Genomic DNA, 22,542 nt, shown 5'->3' with positions numbered 1-22,542 from the left:
AAGAAGACATTTATGCAGCCAAAAGACAGAAGAAAAAATGCTCACCATCACTGGCCATCAGATAAATGCAAATCAAAACCACAATGAGATACCATCTCACACCAGTTAGAATGGCAATCATTAAAAAGTCAGGAAACAACAAGCGCTAGAGAGGATGTGGAGAAATAGGAACACTTTTACACTGTTGGTGGGACTGTAAACTAGTTCAACCACTGTGGAAGTCAGTGTGGCGATTCCTCAGGGATCTAGAACTAGAAATACCATTTGACCCAGCCATCCCATTACTCGGTATATACCCAAAGGACTATAAATCATGCTGCTATAAAGACACATGCACATGTATGTTTATTGCGGCACTATTCACAATAGCAAAGACTTGGAACCAACCCAGATGTCCAACAGTGATAGACTGGATTAAGAAAATGTGGCACATATACACCATGGAATACTATGCAGCCATAAAAAATGATGAGTTCATGTCCTTTGTAGGGACATGGATGAAATTGGAAATCATCATTCTCAGTAAACTATCGCAAGGACAAAAAACCAAACACCACATGTTCTCACTCATAGATGGGAATTGAACAATGAGAACACATGGACACAGGAAGGGGAACATCACACTCTGGGGACTGTTGTGGGGTGGGGGGAGGGGGGAGGGATAGCATTAGGAGATATACCTAATGCTAAATGACGAGTTAATGGGTGCGGCACACCAGCATGGCACATGTATACATATGTAACTAACCTGCACATTGTGCACATGTACCCTAAAACTTAAAGTATAATTAAAAAAAAAAAAACAGACCTTAAGTCTGATAAGAAATATTTACAGTCTACTCTCTCCAAAGCCTGCTACTGAGAAGCTTCAACTGCCTGATAAGGCCTTAGTCTCCACAACACCTTATTATAACCCAGACATTCATGTCTCCTTTCTACTGATAACTCTTTCAATCAGTTACCAACCAGAAAAATTTTAAATCTACCTATGACCTGGAAGCCACCCCCCACACCTCCCTTTGAGTTGTCCTGCCTTTCCAGATCAAACCCACGTAAATATTACATGTATTGATTGATGCATTATGTCTCCCTAAAATGTATAAAAGCAAGATGTACCCCAACCACCTTGGGCACATGTCATCAGGACCTCCTGAGGCTGTGTGACAGGCATGTCCTTAACCTTGGCAAAATAAAGTCTCTAAATTGCTTGAGACCTGTCTCAGATACTTTTGGGTTCAAATGGACAAAAATTTTATTTGTTCTAGGAACTTTCTGAAAATCCCTTAGTCCAAACACTAGACTACTTAATTTATCCTCATTAAAGTAAGTACCACTTTCCAAGGAAAATAGATATAATCAAAAGATCATTTACTCTTTAAGACATGCTTGGGAACTCTCACCTTGCTGTGTCCACCAATGCTAAACCATTGTGTCACATACTTGTCCAATCCTAATCAAGCTCTATATCAAAATAGCCACCTTACTCCAGATTCCAAAAACCTAATAAATATTCTGCTTTGCCCTCACCCTTCCAAGAAGCCAGTAAGACTCTTGTTATGAAAATGATCTTGTTACCAGAAAGGGGTCCTGATCCACACCCCAAGAAATGGTTCTTGGATCTCACAAAAGAAAGAATTCAGGGCGAGTCCATAGAGTAAAGTGAAAGCAAGTATAGTAGAAAAGTAAGGGACTAAAGAATGGCTACTCTATAGACAGAGCATCCCTAAGGGTTGCTGGTTGCCCATTTTTATGGTTATTCCTTGATGATATGCTAAACAATGGGTGGATTATACATGCCTCCCCTTTTTAGACCATATAAGGTAACTTCCTGACATTGCCATGGCATTTGTAAACTGTCATGGCACTGGTGGGAGCGTAGCAGTGAGGACGATCAGAGGTCGCTCTCATTGCCATCTTGGTTTTGGTGGGGTTTGGCCGGCTTCTTTACTGCACAGTTTTATCAGCAAGATCTTCATGTCCTGTATCTAAGTGCCGACCTCCTAGCTCGTCCTGTGGCTTAGAATGCTGAACCATCTGGGAATGCAGCCCAGTAGGTTTCAGCCTTATTTTACCCAGGTCCTATTCAAGATGGAGTTGCTCTTGTTCACATGTCTCTGACAATCTGTCTCTCTTTTTTTTCCCATATATTTATTTATTTTTCTTTTTTTATTATTATTATACTTTAAGTTCTAGGGTACATGTGCACAATGTGCAGGTTTGCTACATATGTATACATGTGCCATGTTGGTGTGCTGCACCTGTTAACTTGTCATTTACATTAGGTATATCTCCTAATGCTATCCCTTCCCCCTCCCCACACCCCATGACAGGCCCTGGTGTGTGATGTTCCCCACCCTGTGTCCAAGTGTTCTCATTGTTCAATTCCCACCTATGAGTGAGAACATGCAGTGTTTGGTTTTCTGTCTGACAATCTCTCTTACCTCAACAAGCACTGAACTAAGCCTGGTGGTATCCATCCATTTTGAGAGAGTCAGCATTCAACCATCCATTGCCTTTACTTCCTATATTAGGTTAGGTTACTCCTATTAATTCCTGTCTTACTCACAGCTTGTGCCTGGAAAACAGTAGGCATTCAATAAATCAATAAATGTTATTTGAGTAAATGGATGAAATTTTCAGTTTTTAATATGCTATTGTGCCTTTTTTTTTTTTTTTTTTGAGATGGAGTCTTACTCTGTAGCACAGGCTGGAGTGCAGTGGTGCGATCTCAGCTCACTGCAACCTTCACCTCCCAGGGTCAAGTGATTCTTTTGCCTCAGCCTCTGGAGTAACTGGAATTACAGGCAGGCACGTGCCACCATGCCCTGCTAATTTTTGTATTTTTAGCAGATATGGGCTTTCACCATATTGGCCAGGCTGATCTCGAACTCCTGACCTCAAGTGATCTGTCTGCCTCTGCCTCCCAAGGCATTGTGACTTTCTAAGCAGGGAAATGGTGTAATTTTCCCCAAATTCCCACCACTTGTGGAAGGTATGCTCCTCAAACATCCTTTGGACAACCCTATCCTAATTTATTACACAGATGTTTTCTTAAAAGATGGAGGCCAAGGTAGGTGGATCACCTGAGGTCAGGAGTTCAAGACCATCCTGGGCAACATGGTGAAACCCCATATCTACTAAAAACACAAAAATTAGCCAGGGATGGTGGCACATGCCTGTAATCCCAGCTACTGGGGAGGCTGAGGTGGGAGAATTGAACCCAGGAGGCAGAGGTTGTAGTGAGCCGAGATCATGCCACTGCACTCCAGCCTGGGTGACAGAGCAAGATTCTGTCTCAAAAAAAAAAAAAAAAAGATATGGGAACTACTGCTTAGCACTCTGTCATTCTTACTAAAGGAAGTGCTCTAGGATTGAATATACCAATAAATTTAAGACCCTTCACTGTGTGAAAACCCTAATCTTAGGACTCTTTTCCACTCAAGATTATGGTCTTTATTATGGACCAAATTGTGTCCCTCCCCAAATTCATATGTTGAAGTCCCAACCTCTGATGTGACTATATTTGGAGATAGGGCTTTAAGAATGTAATTAACATTAAATGAGGTCATAAAGCTGGGACCTTAATACAATAGGACCAGTGTCCTTGTAAGAAGAGTAAAAGACACCTAAGAACTCTTTCTCTCTGTTTGTGGGTGCACACAAGAGGACAGACACAGTGAGAAGATGGCCATCAACAAACCAGAAAGAGAAGCCTCACCAGAAACCAACCTTGCTGGCACCTTATTCTTGGATTGCTAGCCTCCAGAACTGTGAAGAAATAAATTCTGTTTTAGCCACACAGTCTGTGGTATCTTGTTATGGTAGTGGGAGCTGACTAATTCAGTCTTCCTGAGGCTGAATTTGGGACCAGTGAGTTATCAGGGGAACTTGCCCCCAAAATTTCAATGTAGGTTCTTTCTATTTTCCATAATTGTCGGCCAGTCTGAGAAATAAAGAGAAAGACTACAAAGAGAGGAATTTTACAGCTGGGCCACCAGGGGTGACATCACGTAACAGTAGGTCCATGATGCCCACCTGAGCCGCAAAACCAGCAAGTTTTCATTAGGGATTTTAAAAGGGGAGGGGCTGTATGAACAGGGAGTAGGTCACAAAGATCACATGCTTCAAAGGGCAAAAGGGAGAACAAAGATCACATGCTTCTGAGGAAACAGGGCAAGGACAAAAGCAAAGATCACAAGGCAAAGGTCAAAATTAGAATTACTGATGAGGGTCTATGTTCAGCTGTGCACGTATTGTCTTGATAAACATCTTAAACAACAGAAAACATGGTTTGAGAGCAGAGAAGTGGTCTGACCTCAAATTTACCAGGGCAGGATTTTTTCCCCACCCTAATAAGCCTGAGGGTACTGCAGGAGACCAGGGCGTATTTCAGTCCCTATCTCAACCACATAAGACAGACACTCCCAGAGTGGCCATTTATAGACCTCTCCCCAGGAATGCAATTCTTTTCCTAAGGTCTTAATATTATATTCCTTGCTAGGAAAAGAATTTAGCGCTATCTCTCTTATTTGCAAATCCATTTATAGGCTCTCTGCAAGAAGAAAAATATAGCTCTTTTTGCCCCACCCCACAGGCAGTCAGACCTTATGGTTGTCTTCCCTTGTTCCCTAAAATCGCTGTTATTCTGTTTGTTTTCAAGGTGCACTGATTTCATATTGTTCAAACACACATGTTTTACAATCAGATTTCATGTTGTTCAAACACACGTTTTACAATCAATTTTTACAGTTAACGTAATCATCACAGGGTCCTGAGGTGATGTATATCCTCAGCTTACAAAGATAACAGGATTAAGAGATTAAAGACAGACATAAGAAATTATAAAAGTATTACTAGGGAAGTGATAAATGTCCATGAAATCTTCACAATTTATGTTCCTCTGCCATGGCTCCAGACAGTCCCTTCATTCGGGGTCCCTGACTTCCCACAATAGTGAGTCCTGAACATGACCTATGGCTCAGAGAGCTCTCTCTAGCCTATCTATCTTGGTGTCATAGCTGCTGTTGATGGTGATAATCATACTACATTAGTCCCCCTTTATCCACAGGGGATACATTCCAAGACCCCCAGTGGATACTCGAAATCCTTAATAGTACTGAACCCTGTAAGTGCTATGCTTTTTCCTATGCATAATGTGAAAATAAAATGTAAAAGCTGTTGAAATCCCCCAAACACTATAAGCCTTGAGAGAGATGTGACTCTGATCTGAGTCATATAGCGTGTAGTTGTAACTTCTACTTCTTAGATTATAGATTAAGTGAACCCAAGAATAAGGAGGAACTGCTGTATTATTTTTACATAACTTTGAATTTTACAGAGCTCTTTCACAGGCATCAGCTCAGTGGCACTTTGCAACAACTGAGGGATATGAGGAGTTTCACTGAAGGACAACAAACTGAGGGCTGAAGTCACAGCCACTAGAAAGTGGAAGGGTCAGAATCCCGTGTTGTCTTAAATCCATCACACAGCATACTATCTGGTACTGATGCAGGATTTTTCTCAGCCACCTTGCCAGCAGGAAACCTCCAGCCAGTGACACCCCTGCCAAGGCTTCCCTCAGCCCAGGGCCCCCCTCAAGAGGCACCCTGCTCACTCAGCCTGCCAAACTGTGCCTGGCTTGCACTCCAGCGTGGATCCTGTGGCCACCACAACTGCAGTGCTCAGCCCCTGGCAGGAGGGGGTGTATGGGCAAGTGAGTCCAGGGTCTGGCTGCCCTCTCCAAAGGCCAGCACAGGAGCAGTCTACATGTGGGGCTACTGGCTGGCCCAGGCATGTGGCAAGTGACTCCCATGGTAGACTCCAGCATACAGATGAGGGGTACGCCGTGGCACACAAACAGCAAAACCTGCAACCCCAAAGCCCCAGAGGGGGTGTTACAGTGTGCTAACAGCTGTTTTAGTCCCTCCACAGCCTGATGAACAGGGGCACGTTAACAGTTCTGTCAGTCCCGTTGCCCCAGTCCAGCCCACGGGTTTGGGGCTGACCTGGCCCTGCTGCTTTCCGTTACATGGGGCAACTGCTGAGCTCCGAAGAGGGGGCAGGGCAGAGGGCTACAGTGTTACTGTTGTCTTTGTTCCTGCATTCGGAGGGGTCCCGAGTTCTTGGTCCACATCCAAGAAGAATGAGATTATGCTGACTATTGAAGGGTGAGGAGGGCAGAGAAGAGTTTCATTGAGTGATGAAACAGCTAATGAAACAGCTCTCAGTGGAGAGGGGACACAAGGGTGGTCTCCCACTTGGTCAGGTGGTCTCTCTCTCAGTGTGGCTGGGTCTGGGGCTTTTGTGGGCTCAGAAGGCAGGAGTGCATGCTAATTGGTTTGTGAGTATCCAAAAAAGCCTAAAACAAAGGCACCGTTCAAAGGTGAGCATGATTGTAAAAAAACAATTAGGAAAGAGTAGGTATATATAAAATAGGTGAAGGGTGAGGATCAATCAGAGGAAAGCATGCCAAATAGAAAGAGATTCTCAATCCAGTTCCTATGTTTATGCAAGACTTTTAGCTTGGCTTTCAGGCTTTAAACTGCCTTTGGCTTGAAGGTAGGGTTTTACCAGGGACCCACCCTCCCCATCTGCCAGTCATTTGACTGCCTCCTGCCGCTATCAGTACGTGAAAGACAATATTAAACTAAGGAGGGGCACAGTGGAGCACGCCTGTAATCCCAGCACTTTGGGAGGCCCAGGCAGGCGGATCACCTAGGCTCAGGAGTTCTCAACCAGCCTGGGCAACATGACGAAACCCTGTCTCTATAAAAAATACAAAAATTAGCCAGACATGGTGATGCGTGCCCGTAGTCCCTGCTACTCTGGAGGCTGAGGTGGGACCACTTGAGCCTAGAAGGTTGAGACTGCAGTGAGCCATGATTACACCACTGCACTTGAGCCTGGGCAACAGAGTGAAACCCTGTCTTGAAAAAACAAAAAACAAACAAATATATTAAACTAGATATTAGACATTTTAAGACTCAATTGCCCATATTTTCACTAGACAATTTTAATTTGGATTGCCTACATTTTTTTGGACTAGATGTAATATATTTTATGTAATATACTAAATGTAATATATTTATGTCACCCAATAAAAAATTTGGTCTTTGTCTCATGTTTTTGGCAAGGAGCTTCTAAAACCCTTGGAATTTCTTTCCTTTTTTTTCTTTTTCTTGAGACAGAATTTTGCTCTGTTGCCCAGGCTGGAGTGCAGTGGTGCAATCTCAGCTTGCTGCAACCTCTGCCTCGCGGGTTTAAGCGATTCTTCTGCCTCAGGCTCTCAAGAAGCTGGGATTATAGGTGCCCACCACCACACCCGGCTAATTTTTGCATTTTTAGTAGAGATGGGGTTTCACCATGCTGGCCAGGCTGGTCTCAAACTCCTGACCTCAATTGATCCTTCCACCTCGGCCTCACAAAGTGCAGGAATTACAGGCATGAGCCAACGTGCCTGGCCTGGAATTTCTTAAGGGATAGGAGTCTTTGTTGTGCTAATGAGGTGTTAATGGCAGGCTCTTGGATGGCTACAGCTAGGGGGCTGGTCACTGGAAAGATCAACCGCTTAATTTGAGGGTTGGCGCTTTGATATCAGCCTGACCTCCCGACTTCCAAAGAGGCGACTGGGGCTGGAGATTGAGTTCAATCAAGTGGACAGTGATTAAATCAATCATGCCTAGATAATGAAACCCCAATAAAAGACTCTGGTCACGGAGGCTCAGTGGGACTTCCAGGTTGGTGAACACATTGATGTGCTAGGAGGGTGATGTTTACTGATTTCAAGAGGAGAGAGCAAGAAAGCTCTGTGTTCCCTCCCAGAACTCACCCTATGCGTAACTTCTATAATAAAATTATAATCATAAGTATAGCACTTTCCTGAGTTCTGTGAGTTGTCCTAGCAAGTTACTGAAACTGAGTGGATCATGGGACCCCCAAATCTGTAGCGAGTAGGTCAGAGTATGGATGACCTGGGGTCCCTGAGAAGGGCTGGCATCTGACGTGAGGGCAGTCTTGTGGAGGACTGAGCCTTACCTTGTGGAGTCTAATGCTAACTCCATGTGGTTAGTGTCGGAACTAAATTTCAGTGCACCTAGTTATTGTTAGCCCAGTTGGGGATTTTGCCAGGACGTTTTAACGTATTCATTTACTTTCCTCCCTCTGTAATAGATGTTCATTTTAGAAAATTTAGATATGAGAAAATAAAAATCATCTGTAACTCCACTACCCAAATTGAACTACTCCAATATATACTCTTTCATTCTTTTTCCTGTGTATGTGTTTGCATGTTACTTTAAGAGATGAGGCCGGGTACAGTGGCTCATGCCTGTAATCCCGGCACTTTGGGAGGCCAAGGCGGGTGGATTGCTTGAGGTCAGGAGTTCGAGACCAGCCTGGCCAACATGGTGAAACCCTATCTGTACTAAAACTACAAAAATTAGCTGGGTGTGGTTTGGTGGACACCTGTATTCCCAGCTACTCAGGGGGCTGAGGCACAAGAATCACTTGAGCCTGGGAGGCGGAGGTTGCAGTGAGCTGAGATTGCACCACTGCACTTCAGCCTGGGCCATTGAGTAAGACTTGGTCTCAAAAAAAAAGAGGGCTGACCAGTTGCAGTGGCTGATTCTTGTAATCCCAGCACTTGGGGAGACCAAGGAAGGAGGATGGCTTGAGCTCAGGAGTTCATAACCAGCCTAGGCAACATAGTGAGACATCATTTCTACCAAAATAAAAAAAAAAAAGTCAGTCGAACATGGTGGCAAGCACGCTTAGTCCCAGTTACTGAGGAGGCTGAGGTGGAAGGATCACTTGAGCTCCCGAGGTCAAGGATGCAGACAGCCATGATCCCACTACTGCACTCCAGCCTGGGCAACAGAGTGAAACTCTGTTAAAAAAAAAAAATGAGTGTTCTGCCAATAATTATGTGAAAAGATATACAACCTTACTAATGACCAGAAAAATGCAAATTAAAATAGAAACAATAATGAGATTTTTTTAATCCTTCTCAGATTGGCAAAAAATTTAAAAGTCATGTAATACCAAGTGTTGTCAAGGGTGTAGGGAAATAGAACTTTCACCCACTGCCAGTATATAGTAGGTTGCAAAAAAACAGCCACATATTTCTCCCATTCCTGTATGCATAACGCTTTACAATATAATTTTGTCTCTTCTGCCACCAAAGGCTAGAGTATATTTATCTGCCCCTTCAATCTGAGTTTCATCATGTGACTTGCTTTGGCTAATGGGACATTTGCAAATGTGATGAAAATAGAGGCTTGAGGCTGGGCGCGGTGGCTCACGCCTGTAATCCCAGCACTTTGGGAGGCCGAGGCGGGTGGATCACAAGGTCAGGAGATCGAGACCATCCTGGCTAACATGGTGAAACCCCGTCTCTAATAAAAATACAAAAAATTAGCCAGGCGTGGTGTCGGGCGCCTGTAGTCCCAGCTACTCAAGAGGCTGAGGCAGGAGAATGGCGTGAACCCGGGAGGCGGAGCTTGCAGTGAGCCGAGATTGCGCCACTGAACTCCAGCCTGGGAGACAGCGAGACTCCGTCTCAAAAAAAAAAAAAAAAAAGAAAGAAAGAAAACAGAGGCTTGAAAAGCTTCTATTCATTAGGGCTTGTACGTTCTTGCTGGCAAGAATCTTTCTGCTTGTATGTGAGCAAGCTGGACCTAGCCTCCTAAATGATGAGAGGCCATGTGGAGAGAGACTCCAGCTATTCCTCTTGCCCAGCTGTCACATGTGAATAAGCTATCTTAGAAAATCCAGCCCCAGCCAAGATCACCAGCCCAGGAGAACAGGCTGCCAATCCAAAAAATCATGAGAAATAATAAATGTTGGTTTTTAGGGCGCTGTATTAAGGAATGATTTGTTACACAGCAAAAACTACCTGATACACAATGGGAGTGTAAATTGATACAACCACTTTGCAAAGCATTGAGGCAATATCAAGTGTAGTTAAAGATGCATATACTCAATGCCTCAGCAATTCAAATCTTAAATATACACCTTGGAGAAAATCTCACACATGTGCCCAAGGAAATAGGTACAAGAATGCTCATGGCAACCTTGTGCATGCTATAGGAATAAAATCAGAAAAAAAATGAACCAAGTGACTTATCAAAAGAAGAAGAGAAATGTATATTATAGTGTACTCATATAATGGAACATTATGTCACAATTAGAAGAAATATTGGGCAATATATTACCTGGGGGATGAAATAATCTGTTTACCAAACCCCTGTGACGAGCAGTTTATCTAAATATTAAGAACAAACCTGCACATGTATCCCTGAGCCTAAAATAAAAGCTATAATAATAAAAAAAGAGGCCTGGCGTGGTGGCTCACGCCTGTAATCCCAACACTTTGGGAGGCCAAGGCAGGCAGATCACCTGAGGTCGGGAGTTTGAGACCAGCCTGACCAACATGGAGAAACCTCGTCTCTACTAAAAATACAAAATTGACTGGGTGTGGTGGTGCACGCCTGTAATCCCAGCTACTCAGGAGGCTGAGGCAGGAGAATCGCTTGAACCCAGGAGGCAGAGGTTGCAGTGAGCTGAGATCATGCCATTGCACTCCAGCCTGGGCAACAAGAGCGAAACTCTGTCTCAAAAAAAAAAAAAAAAAAAAGAATAGGCAACAGCTACATTATTCAAAGTAAATGTATCTTGAAAATACAATGTTGAGTGAAGGGAATTTTGACAATGGTTACCTTTCAGAGGATGAAGATGGTGGTGGGAGGAAAATACCATTGGGGAGGGGCACGAAGATTATTTAACTGGATCTATAATGTTCTGTTTCTTTTTAAAAATAGAAGCCAAAAAAAGCAAATATGTCAAAATATTAACATTTTTAAAATCAGTGATAGGTATTCATATTATTCTCATTTATTTTGTGTATTTAAAATAGCTCATAAATTAAACAAATAACTTTATGCATATCTAATTGACCTGCCAAAATAGCAATTGTAATGATTACTTGGTATTTTAGCTTAAGGAGCCAACATTTCTCCATTTCTCTCTCTTTTTTTTTAAAAGTTTTTTTTTTTTTTGAGACGGAGTCTCGCTCTTTCACCCAGGCCGGAGTGCAGTGGCACGATCTCAGCTCACTGCAAGCTCCGCCTCCCAGGCTCACGCCATTCTCCTGCCTCAGCCTCCTGAGTAGCTGGGACTACAGGCGCCAGCCATCATGCCCGGCTAATTTTTTGTATTTTTAGTAGAGACGGGGTTTCACCGTGTTAGCCAGGATGGTCTCGATCTCCTGACCTCGTGATTCTCCCGCCTCGGCCTTTAATGTTTTTAATGTGTTTTTTGTTTGTTTGTTTTGTTTTGTTTTGTTTTTAAGATAGAGTCTTGCTCTGTTGCCCAGTCTGGATTACAGTGGCGTGATCTTGGCTCACTGCAACTTCCACCTCCCGGGTTCAAGCAATTCTCATTCCACAGCCTCCCAACTATCTGGGACTGCAGGTGTGTGCTACCATGCTAACTTTTGTGCTTTTAGTAGAGATGGGGTTTCACCATGTTGGCCAGGGTGGTCTCGAACTCCTGGCCTCAAGTGATCTGCCCACTTTTGCCTCCTAAAGTGCTGGGATTACATGCCAAGAGCTAACATTTCCTAAACTAATCCTTTTAATTTTTATTATCAGGAAATTTATAATTTTTCACATGTATAAACTATGCTGTAATAAACACCTTTGACAACATTGATATTTCTATATCATTCATTCTCAAAAGTATAACTGATATGTCAAAGTGTATTCACTTTCTAAGGTTAATATTTATTGTCAAGTTTTCTTCAGAAGGTAATAACAATTTATACCCCTGTCAGAAGTATATTACCCCTGGCCAAGCATGGTGGCTCACGCCTGTAATACCAGCACTTTGGGAGGCTGAGGCGGGCAGATCACTTGAGCCCAGGAGTTTGAGACCAGCCTGGGCAACTTGGTGAAACGCTGTCTCTACAAAAAAATACAATAATTAACTGAGCATGGGTGTGTAGCTGTAGTGACTGAGGTAGGAGGATTGCTTGAGCCCAGAACGTCAAGGCTGCAGTGAGCCAAGACTGTGCCACTACACTCCAGCCTGGGCAACACAGTGAGACCCTATATCAAAAAAAAAAAAAAAAGGTGTTGGCAAAATTAGTGTCTCCTGAGGACTCTGTCCTTATCTTGCAGATGGCTGTCTTCTCCCTGTGTCCTCAGATGGTCTTTTCTCTGTGTATGTGTGTGTTTAAATTTCTTTGTCATATAAGGATACCAGTCATTTTGGATTGGAGCCAAACCTAATGATCTCATTTTAACTAACACAGTCAATTCTGAGGAACTAGGGGTTAGGACTTTAACTTATGAATTTGGGGATGACACAACTCAGCCCATAACAACGAATATTTATTCTTGTTTTGTTTTGTTTTTTTAGATGGAGTCTCACTCTTGTTGCCCAGGCTGAAGTGCAATGGTGTGATCTCAGCTCACTACAACCTGCGCCTCCCAGGTTCAAGCGATTCTTTTGCCTCAGCCCTACCCTCTGCCACCCCCGAGTAGCTGGGATTACAGGTGCCCGCCACCACGCCTGGCTGATTTTTCGTATTTTCAATAGAGATGGGTTTTCGCTATGTTGGCCAGGCTGGGCTTGAACTCCTGACCTCAGGTGATCCACCTGCCTTGGCCTCCCAAAGTGCTGGGATTACAGGCGTGAACCACCACTCTCAGCCTATTCTTAAATTTATTATCCAATTTAATTTTTCTTTTCTTTTTTTTTGAGACACGATCTCTCTCTGTCACCCAATCTGGAGTGTAGTGGCATGATCACAGCTCCCTGCAGCCTTGACCTCTTGGGCTCAAGTGATCCTCCCACCTCAGCCTCCTGAGTAGCTGGGACTACAGGCATGCATCACCATGCCCGCCTAATTTTTGTATTTTTGCGAAGACAGGGCTTCGCCATGTTGCCCAGGCTGGTCTTGAACTGCTGGGCTCAAGCAATCCTCCTACATTGGCCTCCCAAAGGGCTAGAATGGAAACCACCATTGCAAAATTATAACAGAAAATTATTACAGTGAAAGAGATCTGACCTAACAAACTCCATCTTCCTTTTAACCTCCAAGCTGTCCTTGTTCATTCCTGAGCGCGGGACGAACTAACTTTGGGGGGAACTTAGTTTATTGTTTAATTTTGAAACAAAGATGATAACAGCCCTTTCCCAAAACAAACCTCCTCCCTGCCTCGGGACTAGGCTGCATTTGTAGGACTAACAAATTAGCCACAAGATTAGAAATTATGGTTTAGGAGTCATGCAGCTGGAGGCTACAAGATTCTGACCCTCCCCAAATTGCTCCTGGAGAGGCAATATCACTGTTGTAAAACCTAAGATCAGTGCTTGAGATATTTTGCAGACCCTGCACTTGATGGATCAGCTGGCACCACCCAGATCAATCAACTGGTTCATCTGATCTTGTGGCCCCCACTCAAAAACTGACTCAGCACAAGAGGACAGCTTCGACTCTATGATTTAATCTCTGACCCAACCAATCAGCACTCCTGACTCACCGGCCCTGACACACCAAATTGTCCTTAAAAACCCCCATCTCTAACTTTTCAGGGAGACTGATTTCAGTGATAATAAAACTCAGGTCTCCTATACAGCCAGCTCTGCATGAATTAAACTCTTTCTGTATTGCAATTCCCCTCTCTTGATAAATTGGCTTTGTCTAGGTAGCAGACAACATGAACCCACTGGGCTGTTACATAAGCTTGGTCGTCCATATTTTGAGTAAATAATAAGTATTTTAAAAATTAAATTAAGGCTGGGTGCAGTGGCTCACGACTGTAATCCCAGCACTTTGGGAGGCCGAGGTGGGTGGATCACCTGAGGTCAGGAGTTCAAGACCAGCCTAGCCAACATGGTGAAATCCTGTCTCTATTAAAAGTACAAAAATTAGACGGGCGTGTTGGCGGGCACCTTTAATCCCAGCTACTCAGGAGGCTGAGGCAGGAGAATCACTTGAACCTGGGAGGCGGAGGTTGCAGTGAGCCAAGATCGTGCCATTGCACTCCAGCCTGGGCAACAGAGCAAGACTCCGTCTGAAAAAATAAATTAAAATACTATTCCTTACTAGCTTTGGGTGACGTTTTTCATGTGAACTTTTTGTGATGGTTCAATGTCTTTTTTTTTGTTTGTTTTAGACGGAGTTTCGTTCTGTCGTCCAGGCTGGAGTGCAGTGGCACAATCTCAGCTCACTGCAAGCTCCACCTCCCGGGTTCACGCCATTCTCCTGCCTCAGTCTCCCAAGTAGCTGGGACTACAGGCGCATGACACCATGCCTGGCTAATTTTTTGTATTTTTACTAGAAACGGGGTTTCACTGTGTTAGCCAGGATGGTCTCAATCTCCTGACCTCGTGATCCACCCGCCTTGGCTTCCCAAAGTGCTGGGATTACAGGTGTGAGCCACCACTCCCGGCCTCGATGTCCTTTTTTATTGAAAGTTCTAGACCAAGTACATTTGTGTTGATTTTAGTTACAAGATGGCTAATTTCATTTTTACTCTTTTCTGAGGTGCGGTGAATGAATCACCTTTGTCTTAACACCAATATGCAACTTTTGACCTTTCCATTTTGAATAGGGCACAAAAAGAGATTTAGTTATCTATCATCCAGTTTTATATTACTCAGAGTACTCTGTGAAACAGAAAGACTTTAAGGCCCAGGTCTTGTCTATCTATTTTTTTTTCTTTTTTTGAGATGAAAAAAGAGTTTATTTATTATAAATTTTTGGGCTACTCCAAGATCCAGCCTTACCTGAAGTCCGACACCAGTCCATATTAATTGCTGTGCTATTATCCATTTATTGCCTCTCAGTTCCAAATTCATTCATTACCTACTCTGGGAAAATGGACCTAGGTCTTTTAAATATCGTTCCTTTGCCTGTTGGCATAATGTCAAGCTGTGTCAGTAGTGGAAGCTGGAGAGGCACTACAGGTAGAGGCAACTTTTTTTCCCCTAGTTCAAATGTGCACCTGAGGCAGGCTCCTGCTGCACAGACTGCTTCCCCAGGACCCAGACCTTGATTCTAGGTTCTGCTTAGCTTTTGAAAAATGCAAGGACTTTTAAAGTGTTGAAATACTAGATACTTTTTATAAGATTAAACAAAATATTACAGTCTGATTTTTGCCTGTCTATGAGGATGGATATTCATTTCACTCTTCAATTCTTCCCCCACCTCTGCTGGCTTCTTAGCAACATCACAGTTCAGAAAACGTTTACACAGTCAATTGCTACACCTTTGATTCCAAGGCAAACCATTCGGTGTAATCTCTAGCATCTAGTGCTGAATGCAAGGTAGAAAGTAATATGTCAACAAATAGTTCTGATGTGGTAAATTTTACCGTGAACCAACTCTGTCAGGTTCAAGGAAAAGCAAGCCTTTGATCTAACGAATTATTTCAGATTGTATTTAGAAATACCAACAACAAAAAGGATACTATCTCAATAAATTCCTTGCCATTCTACAGTAGAAATTTTAATGATGGCATCAAATCAATTCACTTCTATGGATTTCATCAAACTATGTCATAGCTTATATTATTCCTAGAAGAGTTGTTGAATCCCCATCTCATGGAAGCTTGAGAAAAAAAGTGTAACATCATCTGTTCCTTTCTCATTGCCGATCTGCAGGAAACATGCCATTTTGCAGTAAAAATTAAGTGATTCTTTTGTTCATTAAAATCTTGCCAAAACTGGTAACTGTGATGACTGACCTCTGTTTTAGTCTGTTTGTGCTTTTATAACAGAATCTATGAGACTGGATAATTTATAATAAACAGAAATGTATTGGCTTATAGTTTTGAAGACTAGGAAGTTCAAGGTCATGGGGCCAGCATCTTGCAAGGGCCTTCTTGCTGCATCATCCCATGGGGGAAAGGCAAAGGAGGGTGCAAGAGAGCAGGAGAATGAGCTCACAGTGTCAGCCTTTTTATAATTGGCATTAATTCATTCATGAGGTTGGAACTCTCATGACCAAAACACCTCCAATTAGGCCCCACTTCCCAACAGCGTTGCATCATTAGGGATTAAGTTTCCAACACATGAACTTTGGGGGACACATTTAAACCACAGCAACCTCCAAGGAGGAAAACATGATGCCTAATGGCAGGGGTGATGGCAATGGTGGTGGTGATCGTGGACAACTAAGTTAGAAAAGTATAGATGTTTCTCAATTTACAATGGGGTTATGTCCTGCTAAACCCATCATAAATTGAAAATACCTTAAGTCAAAAATACATTTAATATGCCTAACCTGCTGAGGATCATAGCTTAGCCTAGCCTAACTTAAATGTGCTCAGAACACTTATTACATTAGTCTACAATTGGGCAAAATCATTGAACACAAAGGTTATTTTATAATAGTGTTGAATATCTCATGTAATTTATTGAATATTGTACTGAAAGTGAAAAAAATAATGGTTGGGCCAGGCATAGTGACTCATGCCTATGATCCCAGCAATCTGGGAGGCTGAGGCAGGCAGACTGCTTGAGCCCAGGAGTTTGAGACCAGCCTGTGCAACATGGAGAAACCTAGTCTCTACAAAAAATACAAAAATTAGCTGGGCATGGTGGCATGCACCTGTAGTTCCAGCTACTCTGGAGGCTGAGGTGGGAGGATCACTTGAGCCTAGGAGGTCAAGGCTGCAGTGAGTGCAGTGAGCCATAATCACACCACTGCACTCAAGCTTGGGTGATAGAGCAAAACCCTGTCTCAAAAAAACCAAAACAAAATGAAAACAAAAAACACCAGAATGGTTGTATGGGTACTCAAAGTATGGTTTCTACTGAATGCATATCATTGTTCCACCATAATAAAGCCAAAAGATTATAAATAAAACTAACATAAATCAAGAACTATCTATCTGCATAGTGAATGGATGAAATCTACCGTAGATTAAGATGCTACTGCTGAGTGCCGTGGTTCACACCTGTAATCCTGGCACTTTGGGAGACCAAGGCGGGTAGATCTCTTGAGCTCAGGGGTTCAAGACCATCTTGGGCAACATGGCTGATATGGTTTGGCGGTGTTCCCACTCAAATTTCATCTTGAATTTTAATTCCCATAATCTCCATGTGTCGTGAGAGGGACCCAGTGGGAGGTATTAATAATTGAGTCATGGGGGTGGTTTCTCCCATGCTGTTCTCATGATAGTGAGTGAGTTCTCATGAAATCTGATGGTTTTATAAGCATCCGGTGTTTCCCATTCTTGCACTCATTCTCTCTCCTGCTGCCCTGTGAAGAGGTGTCATCTGCCATGGTTGTAAGTTTCCTGAGGCCTCCCCAGCCATACAGAACTGTGGGTCAATTAAACCTCTTTTCTTTATAAATTACCCAGTCCTGGATATTTCTTCATAGCAGCCTAAGAATGAACTAACATAATGGCAAAACCCTGGTTCTACAAAAAACACAAAAATTAGTCGGGTGTGGTGGCTTGCATGTGTAGTCCTAGCTACTTGGGAGGCTGAGGCAGGAGAATTGTTTGAGCCCAGGAGGTGGAGGTTGCAGATAGCTGTGATTGAGCCATTGCACTCCACCCTGGATGACAGAGCGAGACCATTTCCAAAAAAAAAAAAAACAAAAAAAAACTACAAACAAATTGAGTTGCCATCAATAAGACATTAAATCGTGTGAGTTGTTTTTTGTTGCAGTTTTTTTTTTTTTTTTTTTTTTTTGAGACAGGGTCTTGCTCTCTCATCCAGGCTGGAGTGCAATGGCTCCATCTCGGCTCACTCAGCCTCCCTCCTGGGTTCAAGCAATTATCGTGCCTCAGCCTCCCTAGTAGCTGGGACTACAGGCACACACCACCAAGGTCAGCTAATTTTTGTATTTTTTTTTAAGTAGAGACGGGGTTTTACAATGTTGGCCAGGCTAGTCTTAAACTCCTGACCTCGTGTGATCTGCCCGACTTGGCCTCCGAAAATGCTAGAATTACAGGCGTGAGCCACTGTGCCCAGCCAACATTTACTTATTTGTAAAAATCCAAATGCTGGCATTGCCCAGGAAAATCTAACAAGTTTATTTATAATTGTTATAAAGGTGAATTGCTGACACTTGTTTAATAAAACATTTTGATTTGCCTCAGTGCTTTATATTTCCACATTCATATTAACAATTCGCACACAAGTGAAAACGGTAAAACTGTCAATATCTGATTTCTATCCCCTATTTTTCCACTTGCAATTATATACTTAGGTAATTTTTGACCCCATAAGGAAAAAATATCAAACATTCAGAACCACCACTAACAGGAAGATGAGAGGATTTTTCATTTGTTTGTTTTGAGAATGAAATGTTTCCTTTTATAGTGGATTCTTTTTTTTCCTTTTGAGATAGGGTCTTGCTCTGTCACCCAGGCTGGAGTGCAGTGGTATGATTTTAGCTCACTGCAATCTTGACCTTCTGGCCTCAAGCCATCCTCCTGCCTCAGCCTCCCGAGTACCTGGGACCACAGCTGCATGCCACCAAGCCTGGCTATTTTTTAAAAATTATTTTTAGTAGAGAAGAGGTCTTGCTATGTTGCTCAGGCTGGTCTTAAACTCCTGAGTTCAATTGATCCTCCTGGCTCCGCCTCCCAAAGTGCTGGGATTACAGGTGTGAGCCACCACACCCAGCCATAGTAGATTCTTAAACACATTCTCAATCTATGTAGCATGCTAGCTGGATGTCTTTAGTCATAACTGTTATACTTTGGGCTGGGTGTGGTGGCTTGTGCCTGCAATCCCAGCTAAATGGGAGGCTGAGCCTGGAGAATTGCTTGAGCCCAGGAGTTCAAGGTCAGACTGGGCAATATAGCAAGACCCCTCTCTCTAAATAATTTATTTTAATTAGCCAGGCCTGGTAGTGTGTGTCTGTAATCCCGGCTTCTCGGGAGGTTAAGGGAGGAGGATTACTTGGCCCAGGAGTTCAAGGCTGCAGTGAGCTATGATCACGCCACTGCACTCCAGCTTAGGTGACAGAGCAAAACCTTGTCTCTAAAAATATAAATAGAAATGAAATATAAAAACAAACAAAAAAACACTGTTACACATTTGATACAGACAGCACCCAGGGTGGAAGTCCCACATGATAGACCATACTTGTTTCCGACAATAGACCTCACTTGCTTCCAATAGCTGTGCTCTGGCAACACAAATCTGTTTTGAAGTTGTAAGCAATTTCTAATATCAGGTACTGGAGTGAAAGTTTGCAAATCAGAAATTTGGTGGACTTTTGATAACATCTAATTTCATGGAGTGCCACAGTATCAAGCCTGTAATGCTAAGGTTTCTTCATTTCTCCAGTAGAGGGCGCACTCTTGGGAAAGGCATTTGTAGCCAGATGTTTTCTGGGTGCCAGCTTTGTAGGAGCCATGGTAAGTAGGAGACACCTCCTTACTTACCTTCCTTCTTTGGCTGGAGCTCAGCAAGATAGAGGTGCTGGTGTTAGAGAGTAGCAACTGTGTGGTGGCTGCTCAACTTATTTAGTAAGTGTTATTTTTAGACAGTACATTTTATGTCAGGATTCAATTCTGTTATGTCACAATGTAGCAGTATGAACTGTACCACTGCTCCAGATGGAAACATCTTCCCCTTTCCCTTTCTCTTTCTTTTTTATTTTTTTGAGACAGGGTCTCAATTTGTCCCCCAGGCTGGAGTATATTGGCATGATATTGGCTCACTGCAGCCTAGACATCTTGGGCTCAAGGTATCCTCCCACCTCAACCTCCTGAGTAGCTGGGACGACAGCCACACCCCATGCCTGGCTGATTTTCGTAGAGACGGGGGTCTCGCCATGGTGCTCATGAAATGCCTAACCTTGTTTTTACTTCAACTCGTTACTTTGAATTTTGTCATGCTTGTCTCTTTAAATCACCTAGCCTTGCCTCTCATGTAAATAAGACTCTCTCTAGCTAGGAAAACCGGACAAACTCCAATTGACCCCTTAACTTACAAGACACTAGGACTCCTCACCCAACCTCCTTTTGTGAGGAGTTGGCCTAGGTAAACAGATCCTCAGCATTTCAAAGGGGCCCAATTAACTGATAAGGTACCAACACCAACAATGTATGAAATTCCCAGGAATTTTCTCAAAGAGATAACAACATAAAACCTTAAGTTCGTGTCCGGCATAGATCCTATATCTAATTATAATGAAAGATTTAGAACCTTGCACCTGGTACCGTTGCTCTTCTTGTAACCATTTGTCTTTTAAGTTGTTTATCACTCTGTAACCATTTTGATTCTTTTGATTCTTGCATGTTTTTACTTCTGTAGAATTATTACATTTGAGTCCCCCTCCCCTTCCTAAACCTAGGTATAAAAGTTAATCGAGCCCCTTCCTCCTGGCTGAGAGAATTTTGAGCATTAGCCATCTCTTTGGCCACCGGCTTAATAAAGAACTCTTAATTCATCTCAAAGTGTGGCGTTTTCTTAACTTGCCTGAGTACAACACTCAGGCGGTCTTGAACCCCTGGGGTCAAGCGATCCTCCTGCCTTGGCCTCCCAAAGTGCTGGAATTACAAACATGACCCACTATGCCCAGCTTACACTTTAAACTAGTTATTTTCCATTTATTTTATCAACCAATATGTATTTAGTAACAACACTGTGCCAGACATGGTATTAGCTCTGGTGACACAGTAATGAAGATGGACAAAGTCTGTTGTCATGGGGGGTATATTCTGGAGGGGGGATTGTGACAGCCAATAATCATGTAAATAAGATGGTGACGATTGGGATGGGGGCTATAAGGGATTAAGCACTGAGAATCAAAAGAGAGAATGACTGTTGATGTTATACAGATTATGCAGATTATGTACAACCAGCAGCTACAGAAATAAAAATTATCCAAACTTAAGCAGGGCCTCCTGAAAATACAGATGCCTTTGGATCCCCCACCCACCAAAGGAGTTTCCTGTTTGGGAGAATACTGAAGTGTGAATTCAGCCAGCTATCAACGTCAGAAAAGCCAACAGTACCTTTCATTTTTCCCCTTTGAAGTTTTAACCCCTCCCTGTTTTGTTCAGTTGACATAAAAACATCTACCTCTGGCTACTTATCTGGTTACTCCTTACTGAGTAATGAGTGCATGTATAAATAATTCTTGTTCTGTTCATCTATCTATTGTCAGTTAATCTTCAGGCCCCCAAGCAATTGAAACTAGTGGGTAGAGGAGAATTTTCCTTCCAGCATTACACTGTGATACATGCTCAGGTGGGTAAAAAAAGACTAGGGCACATTTTGTTGAATATTTGTCATACTTCATCTACTGCAGAGATGGCATTTTTATGTCCATAACCTCTGAATTACAATTTTGAAGAAGGCACTGAGGTAGGATTACATTTATTTCACCCATAGTTATTAAAGCAAATAATTTCATGAGCTTCATAAATAACTATAAATTATTTCAAAGAAAACATTTCTTAACTCATTGTTTAGATTTAAGGCAGATAAGTGACACATTTTTTATCATATCTTCTTTTTTTCTGAGACAGAGTCTGGCTCTGTCACCCAGGCTGGAGTGTGGCACAATCTTGGCTGACTGCAACCTCCATCTCCCAGGTTCAAGTGATTCTCCTGCCTCAGCCTCCCAAGTAGCTGAGATTACAGGTGCCCACCACCACACCCAGCTAATTTTTTGTATTTTTAGTAGAGACAGGGTTTCACCATGTTGGCCAGGCTGGTCTTGAACTCCTGACTTCAAGTCATCCACCCACCTCAGCCTCTCAAAGTGCTGGGATGACAGGCGCGAGCCACTGTACCCAGCCAGATCATATCTTCTTAATTCCTAAGTATCACAAAAAAAGCTTTTTCATCTTATTCAAAACTTAAAATTAAAAGAAGAATTTATGCCATAGTGTTAGTTAAAACATAGTGAGACTGGAGAGTTCCCTGGATCCCTTCATGGGACTTGCAACAGGGGTGTGGCTCACTTACTCAGCCCCCCACTCAAAGCCCTTGCAGGAGGGGGAGCGTGCAGGCAAGCAGGTGCCAAGGCTGGGGCAAGCACTTCTGGGCTCTGGCCCTATGGCAGCATCTAGGGGTGTGTTACAATTAATGCTCTTTTAGCAGTTGCCATTCATGGATGGCTAAGTGTTAACTGGCTCAGAGGAGAGTCAGCATGACAGCATTTTACTGTCTGCCCTCTTGGTATCCAGGTCCTTGTCTGGCATCCAGGAAGAATTAGGTCACATGGACTTGAAGGATGGTGAATGCAGAGGTTTTATTGAGTGAAGGAGGTGGCTCTTAGTGGGATGGGCAGCTGGAAAGGGGATGGAGTGGGAAGATAATCTTCCCCTGGAGTTTGGCCGTCCCCGGCCAAACTCATCTCGACATTCAGATGCTTCTTCTCTTCTTTCCTTCTCTGCCATGCCACTCTGCTTGTCTGTAGGTGGAATTTGAGGTTTTTATGGGTACGGGATGGGGGGTATGATGGGCCAGGGCAGTTTTGGAAAAAGCAACATTGGAGTGAGAAAACAGGGATGTGAAGTTCTTATTTAGGGCTGTGGGCCCAGGCTTGTGGGT

The 22,542-nt window shown here is 43.1% G+C and overlaps 1 protein-coding gene across 8 annotated transcripts in view; it reads right to left on the bottom strand.

Moving 5' to 3' along the window:
- Positions 1 to 22,542, bottom strand: part of GCNT1 (glucosaminyl (N-acetyl) transferase 1) — a 114,909-nt gene that overhangs the window by 70,365 nt on the left and 22,002 nt on the right. For 5 of the 8 annotated variants that reach the window (XM_063714248.1, XM_054520058.2, XM_054520056.2 and 2 more), the window contains exon 1: positions 19,419 to 19,499. The exons of the other annotated variants lie outside the window; for them this stretch is intronic. The gene's annotated coding sequence lies outside the window, so the exon portion shown is untranslated. Of the gene's footprint in view, positions 1 to 19,418; positions 19,500 to 22,542 lie in introns of those variants that run through there. 8 annotated transcript variants of the gene reach the window in all.

This window comes from Pongo abelii, chromosome 13 (genome assembly GCF_028885655.2).
Source record: "Pongo abelii isolate AG06213 chromosome 13, NHGRI_mPonAbe1-v2.0_pri, whole genome shotgun sequence".
In the NCBI taxonomy this organism is placed as follows: Eukaryota; Metazoa; Chordata; class Mammalia; order Primates; family Hominidae; genus Pongo; species Pongo abelii.
The sequence above is the reverse complement of the archived record's forward strand: the minus strand, read 5'-3'. Positions and strand labels throughout refer to the sequence as shown.